The sequence below is a fragment of the Benincasa hispida genome, chromosome 8 (assembly GCF_027475165.1).
Source record: "Benincasa hispida cultivar pf3 chromosome 8, pf3_genome.v1.1, whole genome shotgun sequence".
Classification (NCBI taxonomy): Eukaryota; Viridiplantae; Streptophyta; class Magnoliopsida; order Cucurbitales; family Cucurbitaceae; genus Benincasa; species Benincasa hispida.
Window position 1 is genome coordinate 12,255,199 of NC_143485.1, and position 7,261 is coordinate 12,262,459.

A 7,261-nucleotide genomic window follows, 5' to 3' on the forward strand; every position below is an offset into this window, starting at 1 on the left:
GGTTGGGCCAGATACAGGTATGCCCAACGCAGAACTGGTTCCATCCCAATGCATTTATTGTCTCAGTGATGTAAATCGGCAGTGGGTGGCGTTCGGGGAAGAAGCCCTTTTCTACTAATATATCATTAAACTGGCGCTTTCTTCCTGAAGTCTTCCTAGGTAACGCGTCGGTTACTTTGCGTTTACCCGCTACATACTCTTTTGCTTCCCTTGCCAGTTCTCTTAGTTCATTCTCCAATTCCCTTTGGAGATCAGTCTTCCTTCGTCTTTGCCTTGCGGGCGCGTAATTTTCCAATTCTTGCTCTAATGCGTTGTGCCTTGAGTTGTTTTCATGCGTTGCACCCTCAGGTTCGGATGCAACTTGCTCATCTTCTTCTTCTCTAATATCAATCTTCTTTTTGTCGATACTCTTTTGGATTTTAAAGGCCCTTCATTCACGTCGGATGAGCGTGGTTGAGACGCGTCGGGGCCAACTCTGCCTTCTCTATTTTCTTCCTCCCTTTCTTCTTCTTATAGTTCTTCTTCAAGCATCATCGCATACTGCTCCACTTCGTCTAACTCAAGTGATGCATTAGGTGGGTCTGAACGCATCACTTGTTTTTCATCTTGGCCTTGATTGAAGGATGCCAAGATTGCACCAAAGACCTCTTGCTCATCGAGTCGAGCCAGCTCTGCCAACTCTTCAAGATTTCGCTCTGATGTAGGACTGTCAGAGGGTGGTATGGGTGGAGTGAATGGAGGGGTGCCCATTGGGGTGTGAGGCGTCATAGGGGAAGATATGAGGATGGGTGAAGGAGATGGTTGGCTCAACGCATCCGATTCCACGGGATAGATAGTGGCCAAGGGTTCAATAGAAAGTGAAGATGGTGGATGCACTGCTGGTGACAATGTGTTATGGACATAGGCTGAGAGTGGGTTATGCGTTGCTCCCACCATAGTGATGTTAGGGATAATTGGTGTTGGGGCAGGCTTGGTGTAGGGTTTGGATGCGGCAGTAGATGACGGACGCGTCCTTGATTTTGTAGGTGTCTTAGCCCTAGGCTTGGGGGCAATTTTGGGTTTTTGTTGAGGGGTTTTAGGTTTAGGTTTAGGGATTTTGGCCGAAGGGCTAACGGTAGTTTTGGAAGTTTTGGCAGGGAGTTTCGTAGAGGCTGAGGAAGGTTTAGAAACGGCCGGCCGTTGTGAAAAGGTAGCGCCACCGTGTGTGGGTTTCGTTTGGGCAAGGGTTGTGGTGGTTTTCCTATGGCTTGAAGGGGGTGAAATCGACATAGAGGCAGAGAAGTAAGAGCTTACTGAGAGTTGTTGCCAAAGCTAATGCTCTGATTCTGGCTATTTGAAGCAGACGACATGGTGGTCAGAGAAGCTCGAGCGTTGGAAGCGAGGGAGACAGAGGGTTTGGTTTTCCTTTTTTCTTTTTGTTTCAGAGGGTTCAAAGGCAAAATAAAGAAGAAAAAGAAGAAGAAAACTCGGAACGTGGGGCCTTTTTATAGGCAGAGGGGTGATCGTGGCTGACGTCAGGCAGTGCCTGACGTCTGTAATAAATGTGAACTTGAGGGGTCGTCTTGGTTATCTAAATACTCGAGTGTTTTTGTGTTCTCAAGACGCGTCCCTTCAACTTAAACCATGCATTAGACTTGCGTCTAACGTGTCCGTTGTTTCAAATTCGATCATACACAACTTTTTAAAGAAAAACAAACAAGTTTCCAATTTTTGTAAAAGCAAAGACAATCAATCTAAAACATCCAAACAACTAAATCAACAAATTCAAACACATCATAGAATACAAAATGCAAAAAGACAAGGTTAGAAGAAGCGTCCTTGGAATATATGGCATTGCAAACGCAGGGATGCCTCGACGAGGGCCTCAAATGGCTTCGCATAGCGCGAGAGATGACTTCTGGCGTTCCAATCCGTCTTCAAAGTAAGGCTTAACTCTTTGACCGTTTACCTTGAACGCGTTGGTGCCATCTTCTCGTGTTATTTCCACAATTCCATATGGGAAGATTTCTTTAATGATGAAAGGTCCGGACCACCTGGATTTCAGCTTTCCTGGAAACAAACGCTGACATGAGTTAAACAATAAACTTTTTGACCAAAAAGTTCTTTCTTACTGATGCGTTGATCATGCCAACGCTTTGTCTTTTCCTTGTACAGCTTGTTGTTTTCATACGCGTGCAATCGCCACCCTCGAGCTCGTTGAGCTGAAGCTTGCGTTGAACGCCCGCAGCATCCAAGTTTAGGTTCAACTTCTTCGTTGCCCAAAACGCCTTGTGCTTCAACTCTACAGGTAAATGACAGGCTTTTCCAAATATGAGAGAGTAAGGAGACATACCTATAGGAGTTTTGTATGCAGTCTTGTAGGCCCAGAGCGCCTCATCCAGCCTCTGTGCCCAATCTTTCCACGTTGCATTAACGACCTTTTCCAAGATGGACTTGATTTCCTGATTCGATACTTCCACTTGACCATTTTTTAGGGTGGTAGGCAGTGGCAATCTTGTGCCTAACATTATATTTTGCAAGTAATTTGGAAATGATGCGATTAATAAAGTGCGTACCTTTGTCACTTATCAAGGCTCTTGGCGTTCCATAGAGTGTAAAGATATTCCTGGTAAGAAACTTAGATACAATCGATGCATCATTCCTGGCACAGGCCACCGCTTCTACCCACTTAGATACATAATCTACTGCTAACAGGATGTACTGTTGGCCACAAGACAGGGGAAAAGGTCCCATAAAATCTATGCCCCAAACATCAAACAACTCAACTTCGAGAATATTATTCAAGGGCATTGTGTCCCTAGAGGAAATATTCCCAGTGCATTGGCAGGGGTCACATTTTCGAAAAAACTCCCTTGCGTCTTTAAAGAGGGTGGCCCAAACGTATCCGCTTTGAAGGACTTTCTTTGTGGTTCTTTGCCTATCGAAATGCCCTCCATAAGAAGAGTTATGACACTTGGCTAAGATGCGTTGTGTCTTCTTCTCTGGAATGCATCGACGCAATATGGAGTCAGGGCCTTGTTTATATAGAAACGGTTCATCCCAAAAATAAAACTTGTTGTCATGAATTAATCGTTTCTTCTGTTGGGAGTTGAAGTTCCCAGGGAATTGCTTGGTGGTTAAATACTTGACTATGTCCGCATACCAAGGTTCCTTGCCTTCAACTCTAAACAGGCTTTCATCAGGAAATGCGTCTTTGATTTCACTTTCTTAGACTTGCATTTCTTGATTTTCTAGCCTGGACAGGTGGTCAGCCACCTGATTTTCAGTTCCCTTTCTGTCCTGGATATCAATGTCAAACTCCTGTAGTAGTAGCACCCATCTTATCAATCTTGGCTTTGCGTCCTTTTTACTCATCAAGAATTTAATGGCTGAGTGGTCAGTATATGGTGGCTGGCGCACCAACTAAGTAAGATTGAAATTTTTCAATACCAAACACCACAGCCAACATCTCTTTTTCAGTAGTGGTATAATGTTCCTGAGAGTCATTTAGTGTTTTGGATGCGTAGGAGATGGGATGTATCAAGTTACCCTTCTTCTGCCCTAACATAGTTCCCATTGCCACATCACTCACGTCGCACAAAAAAATAAAGCGCTACGTCCAGTCTGGTGCTATCAGTACTGGAGCTGTCATCAATGCATACTTCAACGTCTCAAACGCGTCAGTGAAGTCTTCGTTAAAGTCATAGGGCCGGTTCGCCTCTAGTAGTGCACTCAAAGGTCGCGCAATCTGAGAGAATCCTTTAACGAACCGTCTATAGAAGTCAGCATGCCCTAGAAAACTTCGTAAAGTTTTAACATTTGCTGGTGGTGGAAGTTTTGCTATGATATCAATTTTGGCTTCATCTACTTCCAAGCCAGCCTTAGATACTTTGTGATCCAAGATAATTCCTTCAGTCACCATGAAGTGACATTTCTCCCAATTCAGCACCAAGTTTTTCTCCTCGCATCGAGCGAGAACAGCTTCCAAATTTTCTAGACATGACTGGAATGAGTCTCCAAAGACTGAAAAATCATCCATGAAGACTCCAACGGTCTTTTCTAGGAAGTCAGAGAAGATGGCCATCATACATCGTTGAAATGTCCCTAGTGTGTTGCATAGCTCAAAGGGCATGCGTCTGAATGCAAATGTGCCAAAGGGACAAGGAAACGTGGTCTTCTCCTGATCTTCCAGATCTATCAAGATCTGGTTGTAACCAGAATAACCATCGAGAAAGCAATAAAATTCTTTACCTGCAAGTCTGTCAAGCATTTGATCAATGAAAGGAAGGGGGACATGGTCTTTCTTAGTTGCTGCGTTGAGCTTCCGGTAATCCATACAGATGCGCCAGCCCATGATAGTTCTCGAGGGTATGAGTTCATTATTACTGTTGACTATCACGGTCGTTCCCCCTTTCTTGGGAACGCATTGAACTGGACTTACCCAACTACTGTCAGATATCGGATAAATAACTTCCGCGTCCAACCATTTCAAAATCTTCTTCTTGACCACTTCTTTCATTATGGGGTTCAGCCTTTTTTGAGGCTCGATTGACCCCGAATTCCGTTCTTCCAGCCTAATCTTATGCATACAATAAGATGGACTTATCCCACGGATATCTGCAAGCATCCATCCTGTTGCACACTTGTGCTTTTTCAGCATCTGCAAAAGGGATTTCACATTAGGCTTGTGAGATTAGCGGAAATGATTACAGGTAACGTGTTTTTGGTTCCAAGGAATGCATATTTCAAGTGTCCAGGTAATTGTTTCAACTTAAGTTCTGGTGGTTCTTCATGTGATGGATGCGTTGGTTTTGTCCGCCGCTCACTCAGACTTGGTGGCTCTGATTCCTTCATGGTCTCATCCAATGCGAGGACCTCATATACATGAGTCTCTTCTTCAGGCAACTCAATATCGTTTAGTTGTCAATCCTCACTGTTTGGGAATCTTAATGCGTTGAGCACATTAAACTTCACCTCTTTATTGTCCACGCGCATAGTTAATTCACCTTTATGCACGTCAATTAAAACTTTCCCAGTAGCTAAGAAGGGGCGTCCAAGGATAATTGGTACCTCCCTATCCACTTCATAGTCCAAGATAATAAAGTCAGCTGGGAATATGAGATTGTCAACCTTCACCAAAACGTCTTCAATCTTCCCTTCCGGGTACTTAATTGTCCTGTCAGCGAGCTAAAGGGTGACAAAAGTAGGTTGTGCTTTGCCAATCCCCAATTTCTTAAAAATTGAAAGTGGCATGAGATTAATGCTCGCTCCTAGATCGCACAACGCATGACCCACATCTAATCCTCCTATCGAACAAAGAACTATGAAGCTCCCGGGGTCCTTCTGCTTCTTTAGTAGATTGTTGCTTACTAACTCGTTACATTCCTGCGTTAGCGCTATCACTTTTTTCTCATTGACTCTTCTCTTCTTCATCAAAATGTCCTTAAAAAACTTTACATATGTTGGCATCTACTTTAAAGCCTCTATAAGTGGAATATTGATGTGCAGCTGCTTTAGGAGCTCAAGAAAGCGCTTGAATTGATGTTCATCATTCTTCTTCATCAGACACCTAGGGAATGGTGCGTTCAGCGGCACCTTATGCTTTCCCGTGTTAGACGTACTGATTTCTGAATGGCTTGTAGTCTCGGGCATTCTTTCTTCCTGATCCATTGAACGTGTAATGCATTCTTTCAAAGGACTACTGTTTTTTGGATTCATTCTTCTATCTTTAACAGCTCTTCCACTCTGCAACATCACCGTGTGACGTTGCTCTTTCCCATTATTATTCCCAGGTGTCTCGGTATTGCAAGGTAGAACTCCAGGTTGCCTGTTTTTCAATTCACTTGCTATCTGCCTACCCGGATCTCCAGGTTTCTGATTGATGATGCCTGGCTTTTTAACATTGCGTAGTTCTGGGCTATGTATTCCTTCAAGACGTTCTCAAGAGGAGATCCTGAGCTCAACGTCTGTCCTCCTCTATTGAAGGGCTGTTGATGCTGCTGATGCGTTTATTGAAATGCAGGCGGCGGTCCATTCCTTTGCTGATAGTTTGCCCTTGGGTAGTGCTCCTGCTGGTTTCCTCCTGTCCAAGAAAAATTTGGATGGTTTCTCCATCCAGGGTTATATGTATTATAGAATGGGTTATTTTTTATGAAGTATACTGATTGAGAGTTTTGTGGACACTCAGCATATGAGTGAAGATCTCCGCAACCCACACAGCTAACCATGGGCTGCCCAAACGCCTCTACCTAATTCATCTTCTGCTGGTTTGATGCGTTACCCAGCGTTATGTTCTGCAGAAGGCTGGTCATCGTAGCCACTTGAGCAGAAAGTGTGGCTATTGTGTTGGCATCAACAGAATTAACGTTCTGAGATCTTCTTTTCCTGTCATTTCTTCCATTATATGTATCATCCACCCATTCCATATTGTGTTTAGCAATGCGGTCTAGTATTTCTTTAGCTTCAGTATAGGATTTGTCCATAAGTCCACTAACCGTTGCTGCATCTGCTGCCATCTGTGATGCTCTATTCAGTCCTCCATAAAACGTCTCCATTTGAATAGTAAGTGGTAGTCCGTGGTTCGGGCAATTCTTGACCAAGCCCTTAAAACCCTCCCATGCAGCGCTTAAGATCTCAGCTTCTTCCTGTTCAAAGTTCATAATTTCTCGACGCCTCCTCGCGTTGGTTGTAGGTGGGAAGTATTTTTGCATAAATGTTTCCACCAACTTCTCCCAAGTGGTGATTTCACCAGGCTCCAGTGAACTCACCCATTGTTTTGCGTCATCACGCAAAGAATAGGGAAAGAAGGATAGCCTGATCGCCTCTAGGGTGATTCCAGGAATCACAAATGAATTACACGTTTCCAAGAAACGCTTCATATAGGCGTGAGGGTCTTCACCATGACCACCCCCAAATTGTCCAGCAGTTTGGAGCATTTGGAGCATAACAGATTTCATTTTGAATCGGGTTCCATCCGGCGTTGGGTATATGATTCCTTGAGAGAAATCATATAGTACAGGGGACGCGTGCTGTTATTTGTCATCAGGATTGGATTCTATGCAGCATAAACTAGTTGTTGAGCTATTTGCTGATTTGGTTGTTCTTCCGCCATTGCTCGTTGCCTGTTCTGTTGTCTGAGTAATTGCTGCCTCAACCTTCGACGACGGTTGGAACGGTTCCTACGTTGGAAGGTTCTTTCAATATCGGGGTCGTATCTGAATTCAGAAGTGCTCTCCCTGTTCATAAACGTTCACAAGCCTAGGCGTAGCTTGTAATACTCCCT

The 7,261-nt window shown here is 44.1% G+C and overlaps 1 non-coding gene across 1 annotated transcript; it reads left to right on the top strand.

Annotated features, from left to right (window-relative positions):
• Window positions 1-6,549: 6,549 nt before the first annotated feature.
• Window positions 6,550-6,652, top strand: LOC120084358 (small nucleolar RNA R71). Its single transcript, XR_005483717.1, has one exon. It is a non-coding gene; the product is annotated as a small nucleolar RNA R71 (small nucleolar RNA).
• Window positions 6,653-7,261: the final 609 nt, after the last annotated feature.